General features: G+C 38.5%; 1 pseudogene; it reads left to right on the top strand.

Moving 5' to 3' along the window:
- The first annotated feature begins 201 nt into the window (after positions 1 to 201).
- Positions 202 to 25,462, top strand: LOC123951514 (annotated as a pseudogene).
- Positions 25,463 to 25,995: the final 533 nt, after the last annotated feature.

The following is a 25,995-nucleotide window of genomic DNA, read 5'->3' as shown; positions in this document are numbered from 1 at the left end:
GCATTAACTTTTTGAAGAGGCAGATAACGGCTGAGAGGCAGAGTGACTCTGTTCATATAGGCAGGCTCATAAGGAAAAGGAAATAGAAGATTTAGCCACGGTGGATTTTCTATGCTTGGGCTGATTTAATATCCAAAGACCTCCTCTGAGCCTGCCTTCTCTTTCCTCCCTCTCAGGGTCATTTTGAAACTGGAAGGGAGCATGTTGAAAGAAGCTTCTGGGCTGAAAAGGGATGATAACCTGCTGGTGCTGGAGAGATGGCTGGGTGGCCAACAAAAGAGCCTTAGAGCCTTTCGCAACTTTCCAGGACCTGGCAGTGGACATCCTGCGGGCTACAAAGAGGTGGCGGCCTGCTGTTGTAACCGTGCCAGGGTCAGGGTGTCTCACACAAGTTCACGGGGAATTTCTCGAAGCTACTTTGCAGGAGATCCTTGTGGAAAAGCAGGGGGGCTTACACGTGGGAGGAAGCCACAGAGACAAAAGCATTTAGAATAGAAAAGGAGCTAACTTGGAAAGAGATTTTGCAAGGGAGTCCAGGCTTTTAAAGACGAGTGTCCAAATAAAATCTGTAACAGTTATTTAAAGGAAAGAAATTAAAGTATGCAAGATGACTGTAGTATGTTGATGGTGGAAAAACAATAATTTTCTCACTTGAATATCATATACTCAAAGGTTACCTGTATTTGGGGGTAGCAAGACTTCTGAAGTCAGGAAGAACATTTCTGTTTTTGTTTTTAAGCCTAATAAATACTGGCATAATAACTCCCAACAACTGAAATTTTTTAAGCCTAATGGCTCAAGGTCTCATTTATTTTGAGAATCAGAGTGAGACCGGGCGATTCTGGTTGCTTTCTTGTTATTATTGTTCTCAGGTGCAAAGTGCTTCATGGTGTTGGGCTTGGTTTGCAGTAGCTCATAAAAGAGGCAGAACAAGGTCGCAGATTTGCTTTCAAGTATCCTCCTAGTCCTTCCTCAAAGGTGCTAGTTTGATCACATCTGTGTGCTTAGAACTTTTATGATTCCCATAATTAATTTGATGTTTTATTTGGCTGGTTTTATAAGTATAACAGGAAATGCTGATTAATGCAAAAGTATCTCCTTTTGATGTGGTTAATAAAACTAGAGCCATAGGATACTAAGGCTTGGGAGTTAGTTTCTGTCTAAAAGTTTTAAAAAGTCTTCAGGGCTGAGTTTTTATCCTTTTTATGTGTGAGACGTATGTTTATTCCTTTATTAGTTTGTTGACCGAGACCAGGTACAAAGAACTGTCCAATTCTCTTCTCAGGTTTTTCCTGTAGTACTTGTAAACTGTAGGGGCTCGTCCCCTTTCTCACTGTTTCCAACTAGGATATTACATTCTGTACCCTCAATAAAGTTAGGATATCATGAGCCGCAAAACAGGTGCAACCAATTTTTAATAGAAAATTTATAGACATCGTTTTCACATATGATGTATAGCTTCTACTCTTTAATCATAGGTTTATTATTATACCCGATTAAGTGAAATTTATTTTTCTATGTGACATTTCTAGCATGGGAAAGGTTATGAATTTGATTTTTTTCAATTATATTCTGGCAGAAGGGAGGCCATATTCTTACTAAGTCTATGTAAATAACATAATCTCAGAAAGTAAAAAGATTTAGTATTTTGCATAATATTTAATCACAGTTATCCCTCTTTTGAGTTATTTTATGAAAAAGACCAATCAATTTATGCCACTTTTTCCAGGATCATAGATCTTAGATTCTCCTGATGATTAAGTTATAATTTTAAGAACTTTCATATTTTTTTCCTGAATTTCGAGTTTGATTGAAACAAGATACCACTTGAAGAATGCTTTATTCTAGTTATATATACACACACACACACACATATGTTTTTGTGAATAGCCTATTAAATTGAGGTATAGAGACAGATCAAGAAGAAAGGATTTCCTCGCATTAAAATTCATCATTAATTACACCTGAGTCAGTTTTGTTTGTTCCTAGGCGATTCTTGTTTTGCTGATCTTAGGTTAGTTAGCAGCTTACTTTCATCAATTTGTCTGCTTCTGGATTAAGAGTCCTGGAATTACTGACTTAGACGTTGGTACAGACTGACAAATGTCTGTTAGTGATGACAGTGTCAGTTTCCCCTGGCAAGCCTATGCCCAATTGTCTATTACTTTGATATAACTGGTTAAGAGAACATAGAAATTACTGAGGCTTTCTGGATATTTCTTCCAGAAAACTCAGATTTCTGATCTGAATTTTGTAGCAGGAACCTTTAGGCAACTTTGAGGGAAACTCAAAAAATAACTGTCTGTGATGAGATCAGATGGCTTGAATTAATTTATTATGATAAATAATGTCACAAGATTATGGATGCCTCTCTTGGTGTATACTGTATTATGGAATTTATAAGGAGTTACTCAGTGATTACTTCTAGATTAAAAGTATATGTGGACATTGACAAATTTTCAGGACATTTTAAGTCATACTGTAATGTGAGTGTTATCATCTTTCTTTTAAATATTTTATTTATTTATCTGAGAGAGAGAGAGAGAGAGAACATGCAAGCACAGGCAAGGGAAACAGCAGAGGGAGAGGGAGAAGCAAGCTCCCTGATGAGTGGGATTCAATCCCAGGACCTGAGCCGAAAGCAGATACTTAACTGGTTGAGTCACCCAGTTGCCCCTGTTAATCATTTTTCTAATTAGCAAGGATATTTAAGCCTAGAAACAATTTTAATTAAAAAAATTTCAGTTGTTGGGAGTTATTATGCCAGTCTTTGTATGTAACTATCAATATATTTCTATCCAATCTGAAAGATAACTCAGTTCCCAAACATATTCATGTTAATAACATTTTACTTGTATATAATTAACTTAGGGAGGTTGAACTTCCCTTTTGATATTCTAGCTTATTCATTATTGTGGGCTTTGATAAATGGGATAAGTAAAAATGTGGAGACTTTCCAACATATCCAGTTATTTCCAGTAATTCTTCTTTTATAAGGTGTGTGTGTGAGGGAGGCAAATCTTTGATGTTATCCTGTCTGGAAAATCTTGAAGATTAGGTTATAAAGGATGAATTATTTTGAATGTGGGGCTTAAATTAGGAAAGGCAATATCCAAAATATTTGTCAGAGGAAATAGCATATGCTTAAGTCATAGATGCCTAAAGGCAAGAAATGATTTGCTTCAGACAAGAAAGAAAATAACCTTAGCAGCCTGAAACTATAATTACTAGAAATGGTAGCTTTTTCAAAAGTGGGCTCTTCATAAAATTGATTCAAGAACAAATAATGGAAGTACAGAGAGTTAAGAGGCTGCTGAGTATAGAGAAGGTATAGAGTGATTTTTATTATTTCTTATGAAAAGGAAACTGTTACTCAAAGATCAATTTGTCATTTTCACTGGAAGGAAACTAAATTCTAGTTTTACTCTTTTTATATACCACCCATGTAGCATTTTCCATTAAAGAATTCATAGCGTTTTATCTGTCTCTGGGCTCCACAAGCTAGAGCTCATGGGTCAAATCTAGCCACATCTTTTTATTTGTTGTCTGTGACTGTTTCGGGGCTACAACAGAGGAATTGAATAGTTGCAGTAGAAACCTGTGGGTCACAAAACGGAAAGTATTTACTGTCTGGCTCTTTATAGAAACAGGTTGCCTTTCCCTGGATTCTACCTTTTAAATTAGTTCCTCAAAGTTAAGCCAATTTTAGTAATCACTTTAAGGCTTCCTAGGTACTTCTTTCAAACTTATTTGCAGATGGAAGACCAAGAAAAATACAGTTCATTTTCCTCTGATCTTCCACAACTCATTGTATAGCCTTAATTTTTTTTAACTGTTTCTTTTCACATTCTTGTATGATCAAATTTTAAGACACAATCTTTTTCCTATATAAACCAACAGGAAAATCACATCCATTATTTTATAAATATTTTCATATTCCTTTGTAATAATTATAATGATTAATGTAATGTATAGTCTCATTCTCTTTCTTAATTTGTTTCAACCTTTAACCCAGATGATTGACTTCCCTGCACAGGTGCGTGGGCTTCTGGGAAACCAGTCGCTGAGAACAATTCGTCAACACAAGCTCCTTACAGACCGACAGAGCTCGGGTTTGGATGGCTGTGCCTCGTATGCGCACATAGTATGTATTTGCCTGTGGTCACCTACATCCCTTTCACCCTTCTTGAGGTAAGAAAAAGAAACGCGTATGTTAATATGCCCCCAAGGTATCTGCACAACTGCCTCCACCTATTAACTGACAGCTTCTTCTAATGTATAAAAAAAAGAGGTATGTATATATATAAACTATACTTGGCATCCTTGCATTCTCTTTATTTCTATGAATTTAAATTTTTAAAGGAGGGACAGCTGGGTGGCTCAGTTGGTTAAGCGGCTGCCTTTGGCTCAGGTCATGATACCAGCGTCCTGGGATCGAGTTCCACATTGGGCTCCTTGCTTGTCGGGGAGTCTGTTTCTCCCGCTGCCTCTGCCTGTCACTCTGCCTGCCTGTGCTTGCTCTCTCTCTCTCTCTCTCTGGCAAATAAATAAATAAAATCTTAAAAAAAATTTTTTTAAAGGATTGTTCAAGTAACCAAAACTTCTCAATTTAATATGAGTCAAATTTCTCATGGTTAACTGAGGATTTTGGAAATTATTTATATTTATGCAATACAATAAAACGCAGTTCCTGTTGGTATTATGAGTTTACCAGAGAGGTGACATTTTAATTTTTGGTTCATAAAATTAACCCTTTTAAATAAAGACATGGTTTATTCAAATTTAATTTAAAATTTAATATTTTTATTTTCTGTAATTCTAAATATTTTGCGGAAATGAGATTTACTTGGCCCACAAAATTAGAGAATTTGGATAGCTTAAAATGGTTAGATTTTTCATGTGAAAATAAAACCAAATTTTTTATAAAGTAGATTATTATGTTAACATTTTTCATGCCGGGAAAAGTTAATTTTGTCAAGAATTCACTTTCATTAGCAATATTGTCTGAACTTCATTTTATCTTATCTATAAATTTAAAAACTTTTTAAATTTTGCTTTAAAGTACTGAAGTTCTCTTAGAATTATTTTTCCCTAACAACTTGTGTTTATTTGCATCATATCTTAGAACTTAGCAACCAAGGGCAATAATTTAATTTAAACTTCCCTGCCCTCCCCCACGACTTCCTTCCACGAGATTCTGTTTCAGTGGGTGTCTGAAGCTTTCTCGAAGGACTAGCTTATTTAAAGCATTAGAAGCTCAAGTAATGGTTTATTTTCTGGAAATTCTTGATTTCTTTTACTTTAAATGTATGTACACTTATTAGTCTTTGTAAGCCAATCAAAACAGGAGGGTTGATAAGTTTTAAAGAGTTTATAACCTAATTTGTTAATTTTCACTGGAGATAGGCAAGATATACCAGTATATTTGCTCAGGAAACACTTCCCACTCGTAAAATTGAAGAATCTTACCAACTTCTAGGTAAGATTGAGTTTATAGCTGGATTTTCTTTATTTTAGAAACAAGATCAGTAATATCCTAATGCTGGGTCCCGGTGCCTGTGTCGTTTGCTTCCCTTCATCTCATCAATAGGCATTTTGTCATCTCACATCATTATGAGAAGAAGGGTGAGTGCAGTACAATAAGATATTTTGAGAGACCATATAACTTTTATTACAGTGTATTGTTATAATTGTCTATTTCATTTTTTATTATTGTTTTCATCTCTTACTATGCCTAATTCACAAATTAAACTTTATCTTAGACATGTACATGTAGGAAAAATGTAGTATGTATATGTTTCAGTACTGTCTGAGTTTTCAGATAACCACTGCGAGTCTTGGAATATATCCCCCATGGGTAAGGGAGGCTACTGTACTCAGAACCTTTCTGTTTTCTCTAGAGGTCACAAAGCACCAGTCAGGCCAGCACTGATCCTGCCTTCCCATTCCAGTTCACATCCTGGCCGATTCACACAGTTGTTTTCAAAATTGTACAAACTACTCAAGGCTCTTTCAGAGGTCGAGCTGTCTGCTTTCAAAGCCACACAAAACCAGTTTCATTCATTTAAATCTTTGTGTGCACTTTCTTTCCAATGGGGGTAGATCTGATTGGATTATATATCCTATAGTGTATACGTATTACAGATTTTAATGTTTAAGTTAATTTTTTTTTAATTTTTGAGAGAGAAGATGAGCACAAGTACTATTATGGGACACATATAGAAAGAACCACAATTACTCATAAACAATTTATTTATATAAAGAGTGTATTTATTGTGTGTAGGTTCTATTAGGCAAAGAAATACAACCGTGAAAATTTCAGAAACCATTTAAAAAGGCTAATTCCTCTACTTTTGTGAAGCAGGGAAAAGACAATACTCATTTACACACACATAATGAGAGGACCAGCAGCCTCCATTCTGTAACTGCAGCACGAGTCTAAAGAACTCTGCTAGGTTGTGGCTGGGTAACAAGATGGCCAGGAATACAAGATGGATCTCAAAGGCACACACAGGTCAGCTATTCCTTAGTTCATAGGCTACTCTTCCTTCTAGCAGAAATAACACTGTTTCTCTTCTTAAGTGATTTTAACTCATAATGGTGCAGAAACAAGACAAAACACAAAGAGATAGCCAGGAGATGTCAGAATCCTCAAGACAAACAAATAAATATGAAGAGACAAGGTTTCTTTTCATCACCTTCTATTGAACAGAAACCAGATTCTCTGTCATCTTCTGCTCAAAGAGACCAGATTGTTGGACCATATAATCAAAGCCAGGCTTCTGATGAAAGTCAGAAAAGATGGTGGTCAGTGCAAACTCTCCCAGAAACAAAAACATCAAAAAAGATGCAGAAAAAGAGAAACAGTGAGTGAGACTGAAAACAGTATTGAGACACAAGTTTCTTCCAGGAGCTGGGAAAGACCTGCCTTGACCTAAGTGTCTCACATGTGGCATGCCTGTCTGGCAGGGCAATTAAGTTGGTGTTTATGAGTGATACCCCAGGATATCTCAGTGAAGCTTCCAAGTCACTTGCACATTGTGTTTTCTTTTCATGGTATTTTAAATTTCACTTGCATTATCCATGGCCATGTTTTTAAAATCCCAGCCTAATGTGTTCCTGCCATAAGAAACTGTTTTCAACTCATTGCTTCAGGAACATTCCCCAGAACAGTGTTTTCCCACCCGAGAATGGGATGAAGAACTATTGAAAGGGATCTGTAGGCACAAGGATAGGTCACATATTGGCTGTGAACTAAGTAAATAATAGGCTTCACATATGAATTAAACTATTTTATAGGTATTTTATGCTGCTAGGATGAACAGAATACAAATTAACTTAGAAATTACTGAATTCATAGTCCTTTTTTTGGGATATCACTATTCACCGCTCAGATACTAAGTCCAAAAACTAAAAGCTGATGTCACTTAGCAGGAGAGAAGGGGGTAAATAATGCTCTGAACATCTTTTACATGAAGATCTTCATTCATGCATTGAGAGAAATTAATGGGGGGTCCGGAGGCAATCATAAATTAACCTGTATTTTTTCCTTGTCACAGTAAAGGTAGGGACAACTTACTGAGGGTGCTTCCCACTGAAAATATGGGAGCAGGGGAGGGAGCCTTGATTTTCCCATGTGAAATTTCTTATGTAGAGAGACAGGATCCTAGAGAAGGAAGGTGGTAGCCCTCGTTCTTAGTCTTTGAAGTTGAAGATGTGGAAGCTGGCTTCAATCCCATGTTCCTGGGGGCTGCTCTGTCCTGGGAGGGGCTATAAGCTGAAAGTATGGTCTCTGGAGATTTCAGCTTCTGTGGGGGCCCAACGCTGGTGGGGTGTAAAGACGCCATGATTGGGTTTGGGTAGGATTTGCTTTTCTTTGAGGATCTGCTGTGAAAGGGCTCTCTCTCCATACAGGAAATACAGTGACAGTGATCTGAAACCCCTAGTTTAGGGAGGGAGAATAGAAAATAAAGAAGAGCAGGAAAAGCTCATCAGGAAATGACAGCTTGAGAAGATGAGGCAAAGTTAATTGTGCTGAATAAATGAGAACGCAGACTGCTAACTTAGGAAGATTTGTGCTAATGCTCATGTGAAGGAAATTAAAATACCCAGGAGAGATTTGCAAATAGCGACACTTCTAGACAGGCTTTCTTTCATAATTCATTTTCATAGCTCTTTTAGGGAATTCTGTATTTATGTTTATGATTCACTCAGAGCCTAAAAGATCTTACTCCTATTGAATCGTCCTAATTTGCTTTGCAGCTTGGACTTCTCCTATTCTTCTCTCACTAGCCCTCTTTTTAGAGTCAAATACCCATTCTTGGAGAATTCCTTTTGCCCTCAGCATGTTTTTCCTTCTGAGTTTTCTACCAGACTTTTTCTATGATGCATTCTGTAGATCATCAATGTTTCCCGAATTATCCAAGTTGGAGTTGAATCCAAGCAGATACTTAACTCCTTTTATCTAAGGGAAGGAGGATATTTTTCTGAAATCTTAACTCACTGTGTGTATCCAGTGGGGGGAAATGGTCTTTATATTTGGAGAATTTTGAAATCCAGAGAAAGCATATTTGAATTGTGCACAATTTGTTCAAATTAAACTGGGAACTGGTATGTAAACTTTTAAATGTAGGCAGTGTTAAAGCTAAGGAAACAGTTGATTACCATAAAATATCTCTTTAAAAAAACTATTAAAAACTTTAATTTGTCTAACAGTTTGATGTTGTGCCTGACTTTCTTTGATTATATAAACTTCAAACATTTTAATCTAAACCACATGATTGTATAGACCTAATTTTTCCACTACTAATATATTAGTAGGATGTTTTCATTTAATGTATAATTTAATAACAGAATAACAGAATAAATAATTTAATATAACAGAAGTCTGTAAGCAAAGAAAAATGGGCCTCTCTTCACTATTTAAAATTTGAAGTTACTCTTCTGTTTCTTTTTTGTGTGTGTGAGAAGGAAGAGTAGGAAATACAGAAGGGGGCTGGGGGAGAGAAGTTGGTTTTCTTTCTTAAAAAACTTTTTATTTGTAGCAAGACAGGAAACAACGTGTGCTGGAGAGGATGTGGAGAAAGGGGAACCCTCTTACACTGTTGGTGGGAATGCAAGTTAGTGCAGCCACTTTGGAGAACAGTGTGGAGATTCCTCAAGAAATTAAAAATAGAGCTTCCCTATGACCCTGCAATTGCACTGCTGGGTATTTACCCCAAAGATACAGATGTAGTGAAAAGAAGGGCCATTTGTACCCCAATGTTTATTGCAGCAATGGCTACAGTCACCAAACTGTGGAAAGAACCAAGATGCCCTTCAACGGATGAATGGATAAGGAAGATGTGGTCCATATACACAATAGAGTATTATGCCTCCATCAGAAAGGACGAATACCCAACTTTTGTAGCAACATGGACAGGACTGGAAGAAATTATGCTGAGCGAAATAAGTCAAGCAGAGAGAGTCAAGTATCATATGGTCTCACTTATTTGTGGAGCATAACAAATAACATGGAGGACATGGGGAGATGGAGAGGAGAGGGAGTTGAGGGAAACTGGAAGGGGAGATGAACCATGAGAGACTATGGACTCTGAAAAACAACCAGAGGGTTATGAAGGGGCGGCGGGAGGGGGTGGGGTGGGGTGGGAGGTTGAGGAACCAGGTGGTGGGTAATAGGGAGGGCACGTACTGCATGGAGCACTGGGTGTGATGCCAAAACAATGAACACTGTTATGCTGTAAATAAGCAAATAAAAATAAATAAATTAATTAAAAAAAAAACTTTTTATTTGTATTTATTTTACTTTACTTATTTATTTTTAAAACTTTTAAAATAATTATATATTCACCAAAATGTACAAACAAATGTACTGGGAAGTTCTATGTACCCCTCAACTAGCCTCTCCATGTGTTAATATACTGTGTAACTGTTATATCAATACTAGGAAATTGGATATTGGTATAATCTATAGAACTTATTCTGATTTCAGTAATTATATAAGTATCATTTGTGCATGCATGCATATGTGTGGGTGTGTTTATCTGTATAATTTTATCACATGTATATCTCCATGTAACCACAAATAGAATCAAGATCCTTAATTGTCTCATCACTGTAAGACTCTCTTGTGATACTCCTTTATAGCTAACCTCACACTTCTCTCCTGAATCCCTAACCGCTGGCAACTACTCATCTGTTCTCCATTGCTATAATTATGTTATTTCATGACTGTGTAAATTTAATCATGCAGTCTGATGTTTTTACTCATAATTTCCTTGACTTTCATCTAAGTTTCTATATCAGTAGTCATTCCTTGTAATTGCTGAATACTATTCCATGGTATATATGTACCATAGTTTACTTAACCATTCATCCGTTGAGGGGAATTTGGGTAGTTGGCAGGTTTTCGGATATTATGAAGAAAGCTGTACAAGTTTCTTCATGAAAATAAGCTTTCATTCTGCTAGGATACATAGTCAAGAGTGCAATTTCTAAGCTGTAAATTCATTTTTAGGTTTTTTTTTTTTTATATTTTTTCAGCGTAACAGTATTCATTGTTTTTGCACAACACCCAGTGCTCCATGCAAAACATGCTCTCCCTATTACCCACCACCTGTTTCCCCAACCTCCCACCCCTGACCCTTCAAAACCCTCAGGTTGTTTTTCAGAGTCCGTAGTCTCTTATGGTTCGCCTCCCCTTCCAATTTTTTTTTAATAAACATATAATGTATTTTTATACCCAGGGGTACAGGTCTGTGAATCACCAGGTTTACACACTTCACAGCACTCATGATAGCACATACCCTCCCCAATGTCCATAACCCCCTCCCCCTCTCCCAACCCCACCTCCCCCCAGCAACTCCCAGTTTGTTTTGTGAGATTAAGAGTCATTTATGGTTTGTCTCCCTCCCAATCCCATCTTGTTTCATTTATTCTTCTCCTATCCCCCTAACCTCCCATGTTGCTTCTCCATGTCCTCATATCAGGGAGATCATATGATAGTTGTCTTTCTCCGATTGACTTATTTCACTAAGCATGATACCCTCTAGTTCCATCCACGTCGTCGCAAATACCCTCCTACACTGTTGGTGGGAATGCAAGCTGGTGCAACCACTCTGGAAAACAGTATGGAGGTTCCTCAAAATGTTGAAAATAGAACTACCTTATGACCCAGCAATTGCACTACTGGGTATTTACCCTAAAGATACAAACGTAGTGATCCGAAGGGGCACGTGTACCCGAATGTTTATAGCAGCAATGTCTACAATAGCCAAACTATGGAAAGAACCTAGATGTCCATCAACAGATGAATGGATAAAGAAGATGTGGTATATATACACATTTTTAGCTTTTTAAAAACATTTAATCTAATTTAATTTTATTTCTTTTCAGTGTTCCAGAATTCATTGTTTATGCACCACATCCAGTGCTCCATGCAATACGTGCCCTCCTTAACACCCACCACCAGGCTCACCCAACCCCTCACCCTACTCCCCTCCAAAACCCTCGGTTTGTTTTTCAGATTCCACAGTCTCTCATGGCTTTTCTCCTTCTCTGATTTCTCTCAACTCACTTCTCCTCTCCATCTCCTAATATCCTCTATGTTATTCCTTATACTCCACAAGTAAATGAAACCATATGATAATTGACTCTCTCTGCTTATTTCACTCAGCATAATCTCCTCCAGTCCCCTCCAAGTTGATAGAAAACTTGAGTGTTCATCCTTTCTGATGGAGGCATAATACTCCATTGTATATATTGACCATATCTTCTTTATCCATTCATCCGTTGAAGGGCATTTTGGTTCTTTCCACAGTTTGGTGACTGTGGCCATTGCTGCTATGAACATTGGGGTACAGATGGCCCTTCTTTTCACTACATCTGTATCTTTGGGGTAAATACCCAGTAGTGCAATTGCAGGGTCAGAGGGTAGCTCTATTTTTAGTTTCTTAAGGAATCTCCACACTGTTTTCCAAAAATGGCTGCACCAACTTGCATTCCCACCAACAGTGTAAGAGGGTTCCCCTTTCTCCACATCCTCTCCAACACACATTGTTTACTGTCTTGCTAATTTTGGCCATTCTAACTGGTGTAAAGTGGTATCTCAATGTGGTTTTGATTTGAATCTCCCCAATGACTAATAATAATGAACATTTTTTTCATGTGTCTGTTAGTCATTTGTATGTCCTCTTTGGAGAAGTATCTGTTCATGTCTTCTGCCCATTTTTTGACACGATTATTTGTTTTGTGTGTGTTGAGTTTGAGGAGTTCTTTATAGATCTTGGATATCAGCCCTTTGTCTATAGTGTCATTTGTGAATATCTTCTCCCATTCCATGGGTTGCCTCTTTGTTTTGTTGACTGTTTCCTTTGCTGTGCAGAAGCTTTTGATCTTGATGAAGTCCCAAAAGTTCATTTTCACTTTTGTTTCCTTTGCCTTTGGAGACATATCTTGAAAAAAGTTGCTGTGGCCAATGTCGAAGAGGTTACTGCCTATGTTCTTCTCTAGGATTTTGATAGATTCCTGCCTCATATTAAGGTCTTTTTTTTGAGAGTGAGAGAGTGCATGCCCAGATGCATGGGGCGGGGGGGGGGGCAGAGGAAGAGAGAAAGAGAATCTTAAGCAGGCTCCATGCCCAGAGGGGAGCTTGGCACAGGGCTTAGTGGCACAACCCAGAGACCTGAGTGGAAACCAAGAGTCAGGTACTTAACTTACTGGCCACCCAGGCACCCCAGTTCACTTCTAGTTTTGAAGGAAATTGGTAAACTATTTTTCAGAGTGGCTATATCATTTTACATTCCCACCAGCAATGTAGGAGTAATACAGTTTCTCCCTGTCACATTTGATATTACTACTATTTTTTATTTTAAAATTCTGATAAATATATAGTTTTTTAATATATATATATTTATATATATTTTATATATATTTATATAAATATATATTTATAAATATATATATTTTTATATATATTTTTAATATATATATATTTTTAAATATATAGGTTTGTCATTGCAGTTTTAATTTGCATTTCCCTAATGATGTTGAACATCTTCTTATGTGTTCATCATATATATGTACATCTATCTATATCTTATTTGATGAAATTTTTTTTACTTTTGAGTTTTGAGAGTTCTTTATGTATTAATCTATTAGATATTCATCCTTTGTTGTATATGTTGTTTGCAAATATTATTTTCCAGTCTGTAGCTAGTCTTTCTGTTTTCTTAGCAGGCACTTTTACAGAGCCAAAGTTTTCATTTGCTGAAGTTCAATTTATCAATTTTTTCTTTTCTTGGACATTTATAAAGGAACTTTTTATTTTTGGACTATACCCTTTTATGAATGTCCCCACGTTTAGCATTGTAACATATACATTTTTGGAGTTGGGAATTTAGAGTTAAATTCTAGAAGAATTTAAGTACCTTCTGGATTTGAATTACCCTATAAAGGGACTTTTTAAAGAGCCTCTAGAACAGTGTTTTGTGAGTTTTTAGTTATTTTTTTAAACTTTTATTTTGAAGTAATTATAGATTTATAAGTTGCAAAGATAGTACACAGAGGTAACAATGCCATGGACACTTACCTACTTTCTCCCAGTGGTTATCTCTTATATAACTTCAGTACAATATTATTTATGATTAGGAAATTAACATTGATACAGTATGTATGTGTTTGTATGTGTGTGTGTATGTGTGTTTAGTTCTATGTCAGTTTATCACAGCTGTAGATTCATGTAACAACCAACTTACTCAAGGCATAGAATGATCTCATCACCACAGAGCTCTCCCTGGTGCTACCCCTTTATAGTCACTCCTTTCTCCTACCCCTTCTCCATCCCTAACCACTAGCAACCACTAATTTGTTCTCCATGTTTATAATTTTGTCATTTAAAGAATGTTTTGTATTTAAAGAATTATATGGTATATGAATTTTTGAAACTGACATTTTCCCCTCAGCATAATGTCATTAAGATCCACCCAAGTTGTTGTGTGTATAAAAAAGTTATTCATTTTCTTTGCTGAGTAGTATTTCATGGTATGTATCAGTTTGTTCAGTTATTCATCCTTTGCCATATGTTTTGGCTCTTTCCAGTTTCTGGTTAATACAAATAAGACTGCTATAAACAATCGTTGTATAGATTTTTGTGTGGATGTAAGTTTTCATTCTGTAAATGCCTATGTATGTGATTGCTGAATAGTATGGTAAGTATATATTCAGTTTTTAAAGAAACTATCAGTCTCTCTTCCAGGATAACTGTAGTATTTTACATTCTCACCAGCAATGTGTAGGAGATCCACTTTCTCTCATCCTTGCAAATATCTCAGAGTCTATTTTTTAAAATAACAATTTTGTTGGGATGTAATTCACATATATAAAATTTACCCTTTCGAAGTGTACAATTCAGTAGTTTTTAGGTGATTGTCACAGAGTTGTGCAACCATCACCACTATTTAATTTTAGAACGTTTTCATCACCCCAAAAAACTCCTTACTCATTAAGCAGTCATTTACCATCTCTTATTCCTCTCCGAACCTAGAGCTACCACTAATCTTCTTTCTGTTTGTATGAATTTTCCTGTTCTGAACATTTTATGTAAATGGAATTATACAATATGGTCTTTGTTCCTGGTTTCTTGCAGTTGGTTAATGTTTTCAAGGTTCATCAATGCTGTAGCATGCATCAATACTTCATTCCTTTCTAAAGTGGGTAACATTCTATCATATGGATATACTATGTATTGTTTACCCATTCATCTGTTGATACACATTTGGGTTGTTTCCACTTTTTTTGTAATCATGAACAATGCTGCTGTGAAAATTAGTGTACAAGTTTTTGAATGGTTATATGTTTTCATGATTCTTTAGCATATATGTAGGATTGAAGTTGATGGGTTATATGGTACCACTATGTTTAGCATTTTGAGAAGTGTTTTCCAAAACAAGCCACTTTTCAGTAGCTACACCACTTACAATTTTCCACCAATAATATATGAAGGTTATAGTTTGTTTGCTTGTTTTTTATAGCCTGGCAATTTGTTATTGTCTGGTTTTTAAAATCATAACAATCCTATTAAGTGTGAAATGATATCTCATTGTGGTTTCAATTTGATAACCCAACGATTAGTGAGATTGAGCAGATTTTTCATGTACATGTTACCCATTTGTGTGTCTTCTTTGAAGAAACATAAGTTCAAATCTTTTGTATATTTTACAAATAGGTTATATGTTACATCACATATAACTTTAGTACAATATCATAACTTTCAAATTACTGATTTGTAAGAGTTTTTAAAATATATTCTGAATACAAGTTCCTTATCAGATATGTTACTTACACTTTCTCCCATTCTGTTGGTTGCCTTCTCTCAGAATAGCTCTCTATATTGTACCAATGTTAATGTTGATAGTAACTTTTGAAGCATAAAATTTTTAATTTTGATGAAGTCCAATTTATTTTTCTTCTGTTGCTAGTGTGTTTGGTACTATATCAAAGAAACTACTGCCTAATCCTAGGTTATAAAGACTTATTTCTATGTTTTCTTTCAAGAGTTTTTTAGCTTTAGCTCTTACATTTAGTCTCTCACCCATTTTGAGTTAATTTTTTAGACTCTAACTTTTTTTTTTTTTAAAGATTTCATTTATTTATTTAACAGACAGAGATCACAAGTATGCAGAGAGGCAGACAGAGGCAGGCGGGGGGGTGGGGGAAGAAGGCTCCCTGCTGAGCAGAAAGCCCGATGTGGGCTCGATCCCAGGACCCTGAGATCATGACCTGAGCCGAAGGCAGAGGCTTAACCCACTGAGCCACACAGGCGCCCCTTGAGTTAATTTTTTTAAAAAAATTTATTTATTTGACAGAGAGAGAGATCATAAGTAGGCAGAAAGGCAGGCAGAGAGAGAAGGGAAGCAGGCTCCCTGGTGAGCAGAGAGCCTGTAGTGGGCCTTGATCCCAGGGCCCCGAGATCATGACCTGAGCCGAAGGCAGAGGCTTAACCCACTGAGCCACCTCGGTGCCCCCCACCCTTTTGAGTTAATTTTTAATTTCTGGTGTGATATAGAGGTCCAACTTCATTATTTTTTTTACATGGATATCCATTAGTTTCAGAAACGACTACTCTTTCCACATTGAATATTCTTGGCACCCTTGTCAAAAATAAATTGGACATCAATCTATAAATTTATTTCTGGACTCTCAGTTCTATTCCATTGATCTTTATCTCTGTCCTTATGCCAGTACCATACTGTCCTGGTCACTGTAGCCTTGTAGAAATTTTTTAAATAAGGAAGTGTGAGTCTTTCTGTTTTGTTCTTCTTTTCTAAGATTGTTTTGGCTATTCTGGGTATCTTGTATTTTTTTAATTTAAATATAAGTGATTTTATTTTAACTTATTTTTAGTGAAGTTTTTAATTTTAATTCCAGTATTGTTAACAGTGTTATATTAGTTTCAGGTATACAATATGGAGAATCAACAATTCTATATATTACTCACTATATAGTGCTTATCATGATTAGTGTACTCTTCAATCCTTATCACCCACTTCACCTATTCCTGCTCACCCCACCTCCCATTTGGTAATCATCAGTTTGTTTCTAAAGTTAAGAGTCCATTTCTTGGTTTGTCTCTCTTTTTTTTTTCCTTCGCTTGTTTGTTTTGTTTCATAAGTTCTATAAATGAGTGAAATCAGATGGTATTTGTCTTTTTCTGACTGACTTATTTTGCTTAGCATTATACTCCTTGCATTTCTATATGAATATTGTAATCAACTTGTGAACTTTTATAAAATTTTTTTTTCAGTGTTCTAAAATTCATTGTTTATGCACCACACCCAGTAATCCATGCAATATATGCCCTCCTTAATACCCACCACCAGGCTCACCCCCCCACCCTCCTCCCCTCCAAAACCCTCAGTTTGTTTCTCAGACGTGTGAACTTTTGAAAAAAATGTAACTGGGATTTTGATAAGATTGCCTTGAATCTTTAAATCAATTAATAATATTGTCTTCTAATCAATGACCACTGGAATGTGTTTCCATTTATTTAGGTCTTACTTTAATTTTTTCAATATCTCTTAAAATTTTTAGTGTACAAGTCTTGCATTTCTTTTATTACATCTATTCCCAAGTATGTTACAGTTTTGATGATATAGTAAATGAAATTGTTTTCTTAATTTAATTTTTGAATTGTTTTTACTAATGTATAGAAATACAATTGATTTTTGAATATTGATCTAGTACCCTAATTTTAAAAATAGTTTTTTTTTTGTTTTGTTTATTTACAGCATAACAGTGTTCATTGTTTTGGCATCACACCCAGTGCTCCATGCAGTACCTGCCCTCCCTATTACCCACCACCTGGTTTCTCAACCTCCCACCCCCCCGCCCCTTCAAAACCCTCTGGTTGTTTTTCAGAGTCCATAGTCTCTCATGGTTCATCTCCCCTCCAGTTTCCCTCAACTCCCTCTCCTCTCCATCTCCCCATGTCCTCCATGTTATTTGTTATGCTCCACAAATAAGTGAGACCATATGATACTTGACTCTCTCTGCTTGACTTATTTCGCTCAGCATAATCTCTTCCAGTCCTGTCCATGTTGCTACAAAAGTTGGGTATTCATCCTTTCTGATGGAGGCATAATACTCCATTGTGTATATGGACCACATCTTCCTTATCCATTCATCCGTTGAAGGGCATCTTGGTTCTTTCCACAGTTTGGCGACTGTAGCCATTGCTGCAATAAACATTGGGGTACAGATGGCCCTTCTTTTCACTACATCTGTATCTTTGGGGTAAATACCCAGCAGTGCAATTGCAGGGTCATAGGGAAGCTCTATTCTTAATTTCTTCAGGAGTCTCCACACTGTTCTCCAAAGTGGCTGCACTAACTTGCATTCCCACCAACAGTGTAAGAGGGTTCCCCTTTCTCCACATCCTCTCCAACACACGTTGTTTCCTGTCTTGCTAATTTTGGCCATTCTAACTGGTATCAGGTGGTATCTCAATGTTGTTTTAATTTGAATCTCCCTGATGGCTAGTGATGATGAGCATTTTTTCATGTGTCTGATAGCCATTTGTATGTCTTCATTGGAGAAGTGTATGTTAATATCTTCTGTCCATTTTTTGATATGATTATCTGTTTTGTGTGTGTTGAGTTTGAGAAGTTCCTTATAGATCCTGGATAACACCAAGGAAATAGAAACAATCATCAGAAATTATTACCAACAGTTATATGCCAATAAGATAAGCAACCTAGATGAAATGGGTGCATTCCTGGAAAACTACAAACTCCCAAAATTGAACCAGGAAGAAATTGACAACCTGAATAGACCGATATCTAGTAACGAGTTTGAAGCAGTGATCAAAAACCTCCCAAAAAACAAGAGCCCAGGACCTGACGGATTCCCTGGGGAATTCTACCAAACTTTCAAAGAAGAAATAACCCCAATTCTCCTGAAGCTGTTCCAAAAAATTGAAGCAGAAGGACAACTTCCAGACTCTTTTTATGAAGCCAGCATTACCCTGATCCCCAAACCAGGCAAAGACCCTACCAAAAAGGAGAATTTCAGACCAATATCACTGATGAATATGGATGCAAAGATTCTCAACAAGATCCTAGCAAACAGGATCCAGCAGCACATTAAAAAGATTATCCACCATGACCAGGTGGGATTCATCCCTGGGTTGCAAGGTTGGTTCAACATTCGCAAATCAATCAATGTGATAGAACAAATCAATAAGAGAAGAGAGAAGAACCACATGGTCCTCTCAATTGATGCAGAAAAAGCATTTGACAAAATCCAGCATCGTTCCTGATGAAAACGCTTCAAAGTATAGGGATAGAGGGAACATTCCTGAACTTCATAAAATCTATCTATGAAAGACCCACAGCAAATCTCATCCTCAATGGGAAAAAGCTTGCAGCCTTCCCGTTGAGATCAGGAACACAACAAGGATGCCCACTCTCACCACTCTTGTTCAACAAAGTATTAGAATTCCTAGCAACGGCAATCAACAACAAAGAGAAATAAAAGGTATCCAAATTGGCAAGGAAGAAGTCAAACTCTCTCTCTTTGCAGATGACATGATTCTTTATATGGAAAACCCCAAAGACTCCACCCCCAAACTACTAGAACTCATACAGCAATTCAGTAACGTGGCAGGATACAAAGTCAATGTGCAGAAATCAGTGGCTTTCTTATACACTAACAATGAAAATACAGAAAGGGAAATTAGAGAATCGATTCCATTTACTATAGCACCAAAAACCACAAGATACCTGGGAATAAACCTAACCAAAGAGGTAAAGGTCCTGTACTCGAGGAACTACAGAACACTCATGAAAGAAATTGAAGAAGACACAAAAAGATGGAAGACTGTTCCATGCTCTTGGATTGGAAGAAAAAACATTGTTAAAATGTCTATACTGCCTAGAGCAATCTATACTTTTAATGCCATTCCGATCAAAATTCCAGTGGTATTTTTCAAAGAGCTGGAGCAAATAATCCTAAAATTTGTATGGAATCAGAAGAGACCCCGAATTGCTAAGGAAATGTTGAAAAACAAAAACCAAACTGGTGGCATCACGTTACCCGATTTCAAGCTTTACTACAAAGCTGTGATCACCAAGACAGCGTGGTACTGGCATAAAAACAGACACATAGACCAGTGGAACAGAGTGGAGAGCCCAGATATGGACCCTCAACTCTATGGTCAAATAATCTTCGACAAAACAGGAAAAAATATACAATGGAAAAAAGACAGTCTCTTCGATAAATGGTGCTGGGAAAACTGGACAGCGATATGTAGAAGAATGAAACTCGACCATTCTCTTACACCGTACACAAAGATAAACTCGAAATGGATAAAAGACCTCAACGTGAGACAGGAATCCATCAGAATCCTAGAGGAGAACATAGGCAGTAACCTCTTCGATATCAGCCACAGCAACTTCTTTCAAGATATGTCTCCAAAGGCCAAGGAAACAAAAGCGAAAATGAACTTTTGGGACTTCATCAAGATCAAAAGCTTCTGCACAGCAAAGGAAACAGTCAACAAAACAAAAGGCAACCCACGGAATAGGAGAAGATATTTGCAAATGACAGTATAGACAAAAGGTTGATATCCAGGATCTATAAAAATAGTTTTTGAGTGTATTCCTTAGGACTTCATATCAGGGAAGCCCTCACTGATGAGGTGTCATTTGAACAGAGTGTTTCAAGTGGGAACAAGGAAGAGGTATAAGATCAAAGACTTGAAATGGGGCCTCTTTCATAGGTCTTCAAGGCACAGTGGGGAAACTGGCATACATAATGGTGAAGACCTTGGATTTATTTTAGGAAAGGTAGAAAGCTTTTGGTTGGTTGTGAACAGAGTAGCAGTATGAAATGAACTTTTCAGGCTCAATCTTGCCCGTTATTCTAACCATAATGGCAGCAGTCATTTCTATCTTGAATTTTACAAGTGTATTACTGCTAGTTTGTGCCACATATCTAGTGTCCTCCCTGGGCTCCTTTACACCTATTGCATAGGATATCCCCTCAGACTCACACGTGTACTACTGTGGGGGTGGGCTGTAGACAATAGGCCTTTGGAGCACCCTGGACCACTGGGAGACAGAAGTCAATGCTTCTTTCCTTCTCCCAGGTGCAAGGCTCTGAGAGGTATTCATGGTGCCCCTTAGAAGTTCCTCCAGGGACAAAGCATCAGTTGATTGAGTTATACTTTTCTTTTATTGACTCTACCTCCTTTCCGATTTTTTTTTTAATATATATTTTTTTATTTATTTGACAGAGAGAAATCACAACTAGACAGAGAGGCAGGCAGAGAGAGAGAAGGAGGCAGGCTCCCCGCGGAGCAGAGAGCCCGATGCGGAGCTCGATCCCAGGACCCTGAGACCATGACCCGAGCCGAAGGCAGAGGCCTTAACCCACTGAGCCACCCAGGCGCCGATTTTAATGCCTGTTCCTTCTTCCTGCTCACTGGGACACAGAAGTCTTTGTCGCTTACATTGTGTACATAGAAGCCTTTGTCCATACTTTGTCTTCAAGATCTATAGGCAGAGATACACAGAGTTTAGGAAAATCCTTCTGGTTACTGGACTGGGAAAGGGGGGTGAGCAAGGGGGAAAAAGGAAGAGCAATTAGAGATTATTCAGTTCTTCAAGGAGAGGTGATAACAGCTCAACCCAGAAAGGTCTGTGAGAGTAGGAGTCATGGTCGGATTGTGGATGTTTTGGAGGTAGAGCCAACAGGATTTCTTAATGAATTGGATGTGGGGTATAGGAGAACAGAGTCAAGAGTGACCCCAAATATCTGGATGAGCCATGACAGCATGGAGTTATGGATGCCATTGGTAGTGGCTAGTTTGGAGAGCTTGGTTCAGTTAGCTTTGAGAAACCCATCAGACATTCAAATGGAGATTCCTGATGTTACAAATATTGAAATAGAGACCAAGGGAGGTGAAAAAAAAATCATCTAGTTTAAGATTGTATCAATAAGAAATGAAAAAATAAAAAGATAAAAAGATGATAAAACAAAAACCTGTATCTAAGTATCATATCAGTTTATGTCCTAAATGCTTTACTTCCTCTTTCACCGGGCCTCATTCTGTGCCCAGAAATTTTGGGGAAAGGAAAGTCTTCTGGAGCAAGTGTCTGCTCTGGATTTGATATGGTCTTAGGACATAATGGAAGGGAAAATGAAGGCTGAATAGTTTAAGGCTCTCATTTTATTTTTTTCCTGAGCATCCTTTGACTATGTTACTTATGCCTCAGAAAAGCTGAGGTGATTCAGAATCTTTGTTACCACCTGAGAGGGAAGAAGGGACGTTCAGAAAGGCACTGTGTACTTAATTAAAGTTGTTGCCGAGATGAAGATTTATGCCGTGGAGCTCCCCTCTGCTGTCTCTCTACATCCCCTGCTGCCTGGAAGAATGTTCCAGTGGTGCCAAAGTCATCCCCTGGGAAGCTCTTCTCAGTCTGGCTTGGGAGTCTTGGAGCCTGGAGCTTTTCATGCTGTGTCTTGGAATGACTCTCTGAGGAGACAAAGTGTGAGCCACCACAGAGTCCCAGCACCTTACTGGGCTGCCTTACAGAAAGGGATGGTGTCTACTGACATTTCTAAACTGCTTCTGTCTAACGTCTTGCAAAAACTTACAACTGATGGACCAAAAGACCCTTTCATTACTGTGGCAGTAACTGAGTGAGTCACTCACTGGCCCAAGGCCAAGTTCAGCTGTCAGGTTCCTGAAAGCTGTGAAGAGAAGAAAATTCATTTTCCTCTTCAGGGAGAAGAGAAAACATGTTTCTCTCTTTCATCTGTATCAAAGTTATCAACTTCGCAGTTGTCTGAGCTTATAAAACTGAGCTTAAACTTCCATGAGTATTTTGGGCCTTTTTTATTTTTAGTATAATAATCCATTTTTAGGGACACCTGGGTGGCTCAGTTGGTTAAGCCACTGCCTTTGGCTCAGGTCATGATCCCAGGGTCCTAAGATCAAGCTCCACAGCGGGCTCCTTGCTCAGCAGGGAGCCTGCTTCTCTCTCTGCCTGCCACTCTGCCTGCTTGTGTGCACTCTCTCTTTCACAAATAAATAAATAAATAAAATCTTCAAAAAAATAATCCATTTTTAATTTTGTTTTGTAAACTGCTAATGGTCTTTGTTCAGTACATTGCACATAGGAGTTTTCTGTCCTGTATGCATTATAAAATGCTGATATCATATGAAATGCCTTGCATAGATTTGGAATTGATACATGGTCAACAGGTGTGAGAATGAACTGTTTTACCATTGAGAACTGCATCCTTGAGGCCATCCTGGAAAATCATAAGAATGGGATTTGACTTTACAGATACAGTAAAATCCAAAGGACAAGGAATCGAAGGAACCATGTGAACTATAGAGAATGGAAGGGGAAAAGAGAGTATTTTAAAATTTCCTGTATAAAAAACATTAAGACCTAAAGAGTTCCCCGATAATGCCACCAACATAGGGGGCAAACACCAGGCTTTTTCTTTCAGTGAAGATGCATAGGCTGGTGCAGAAAGCCAGAAGTGTTTCAAAAACAACCGTAATTACTATGTCTTTGCTTGTCACTAGATGGGACTCTGAGACCTGGTTCCAGCACCAGTACACTTCCATGATGTGGGGCTTGGTTTTGCCTTGTTAGTAAGATAAGGTAATCAGTAGTAATTGCTGACAAAACTCATGAAGGGGTAGACAGATGCATGGATACTTTTGTAAATGTCTTAAAACAATACACAATTCATGTATGGATGATTACCATGGTTTGAAAGATGGTCTTCCTCTGGGTGAAGTGAGAAGCAAGGTTTTGTCATCTGTGGCCTGAGAACAGGACTAGCTTCTCCTTTAATTTCATAGTGGCCATCCTGCTGGGTCCACAGTTTGAAAGCTTTTCACCAGTTTAGGGAATTCTCAAAGACAGCATTGAAGCTAAAGAGAAAATAAAGGCAAACAAAACTAAAATTAGAAAAGGAGAGTTCAGCATGAAATACAAATATGAAAAAAGTGTTATTATTGCCCTCAGATTTCATGTTCAAGTTGGGGAAGGTATTTCTTTGCTGGAGTTTTGGGCTTGCCTGGTCGGTTTGGAAGCTCAGAAGAGGAAGCGAGCCTGGAGAACCCGGGAGCCAGGCTGCATCTTATAAATGAACCAGTCACCTAGCTTCCATCCACCTAAGCAGAGCTGGCCCTAACCAGCAAGGACAGAACTCTCCTTTGCACAGCACCAGAAGCCTTTGGTCTCTGAGACAGATTCATGTTATGAACCCTACAAAAATAAGAGAAGATCATTGCTATTAGACTAGATACAAATAAAATGCAAGATGTCTAGTTATATGTGTATTTCAAGCCATGCAATGTTTGGGACATACTTTTACTAAAAATTATTTATTATTGATCTAAACTTCAAATTTAACTGGGCATTTGTATTTTATTTGGCATATCTGACAACTCTCTATTAGGCTAATGTATTACAAGTGATGGTAGAAGAATTCAGCCCCCTTGTGCCCACTGCTCAGCCAGCCCAGTCTAGCCAGCATGTCCATCCCTTAAGCTCCCAGGGCTTTAGCTTGGGCTCCACTGTCTTTCTTGCAGCAGGCCGGGGGTGGGGGGGGAGGCACCCAGGTGTACCTGAGCTCCACACACCCCAGTGGCTTCAGAAACAGTAGCCTCTATAGCCTGGGTGCCACCTGGCCATGCATGGTCCTGTGCTCCCCCATACAGGCCCAGTGGGCGCTGGCATCCACGAGGTCACCGTTAGTCAGAGCCTGCTGGTTTTGCTCTGGGTAGACATTGAGCCCTCCATCCAGCACTTGCACCAGGAGGAGCACAAGGTCAAGACCCTCAACAATAACTCCCTCCTTCATCGAAAAGGTGTAGATTCTAGAGCAGCAAAACAAGCTGCTGGGGACCAAGTAGGCCCCGTGGCAGGAGCAGAAGTCAGCCAAGGGTAGCTGTCTGCTCCCCCATCTTTGAGGCCCACATTGCTGGCCTGTGGAGGCAGCTTGAGTTGCTGCAGCTAGATGGGGGCTGCCTGGAGGCAGAGATGTGGAACACCCAGGACATTGTGGAAGACTTCAAGAACAAGTACCAACATGTTATTGACCATCACTGGCTGCTGAGCTGGTTTCTGGTGCTGAAAAAGGACACAGATTCTGCCTTAATGAACAAAATAGATCTGGAGGCCAAGGTAGATGCCCTGACTAATGAGGTCAATGTCTTCAAGACTTTCTATGAGACAAAGTTGGCAGAGTTCCAGTCCCAGATCTCGGACATGTCCGTGGTGCTGTCCATGGACAACAACCACTCCCTGGACCTGGATGGCATCATGGCTGAGGTCAAGGGCCAGATAAAGAGCTGAAGCTGAGCTTAGGCTGAGATCTTGTACGAGACAAAGTTTGAGACCCTCAGGCCAAGGTTGGGAAGCATGAGGATGACCCTTGGAGTATCCCACTGAGATTGCAGAGATGAACCATGCCATTCAGAGGCTGTAGGCTGAGATCGACAGCACCAAGAACTTCTGTGCTAAGTTGGAGGCTGCCATTGCTGAGGCTGAAGAACATGGGAAGCTGGCACTTAAGAATGCATGTGCCAAGTAGGAGGAGCTGCAGGCCACCCTCCAGCAAGCCAAGCAGGACCTGGCACAGCAGCTGTGCAGGCACCAGGAGCTCATGGATGTCAAGATGGCCCTGGACATCGAGATCCTCACCTACCCCAAGCAGCTGGAGGGCAAGCAGAGCAGTTGGTGGGAGATGGTGTGGGGATTGTGAACATCTTTGTGGTGAACTCCACTGGTGGAGGTGGCAGCAGTCTGGCCAGGCTGGTCTTCAGAGGAGTATGAGCAGCAATGCCTTGAGCTTCTCGAGTGGTGGAAGGCCCGGGGCTGTCAAGTCGTACTCCATTAGGACCTCAGCTGCCATCCACAGGAGCGTAGAAGAATGAGCCCTGCTGTGCAGAGACCCATACCCCTGTCCACCACATCACAGGAGGACTCCCATTCCTGATCCCCAGACTGCCAGGCAGTCTGAAAAATGACGTCAGAATAGTTCCTAATAAATCAGCCTTTCTGGAAACAAAACAAAGCAAAAAAACAAAAAACCAAAACCAAAACCAAAACAACAACAACAAAAAAATCCAAAACAAAAGACAAATGGCAGTAAGAGACGTTGCCTGCTTAGGAATAATAAAATCAAATGTCCAGAGATGTCATGTATTGGTGGGAATACCACTAAGTATTATGTGTATATAGGAGAAATCTGGTACTATTTCACCTTTTTATTGGTGAATGAATAGTAAACATTATTAAAAATAATACAGACCCTCCTTTTAAAAAAATATTTCTATAATCATCATTTCCCCCTGGGAATTATGATATCCCAGTCATCATCGGTTTGGGATTTTCACAGGTAGATATGGATTTGAAGTTGTCCTGCTTTCTTTGGAATGAACCCAGCAAGAGTGCATTTGCAGGGATG

Source organism: Meles meles, chromosome 10 (genome assembly GCF_922984935.1).
Source record: "Meles meles chromosome 10, mMelMel3.1 paternal haplotype, whole genome shotgun sequence".
NCBI lineage: Eukaryota > Metazoa > Chordata > Mammalia > Carnivora > Mustelidae > Meles > Meles meles.
The sequence above is the reverse complement of the archived record's forward strand: the minus strand, read 5'-3'. Positions and strand labels throughout refer to the sequence as shown.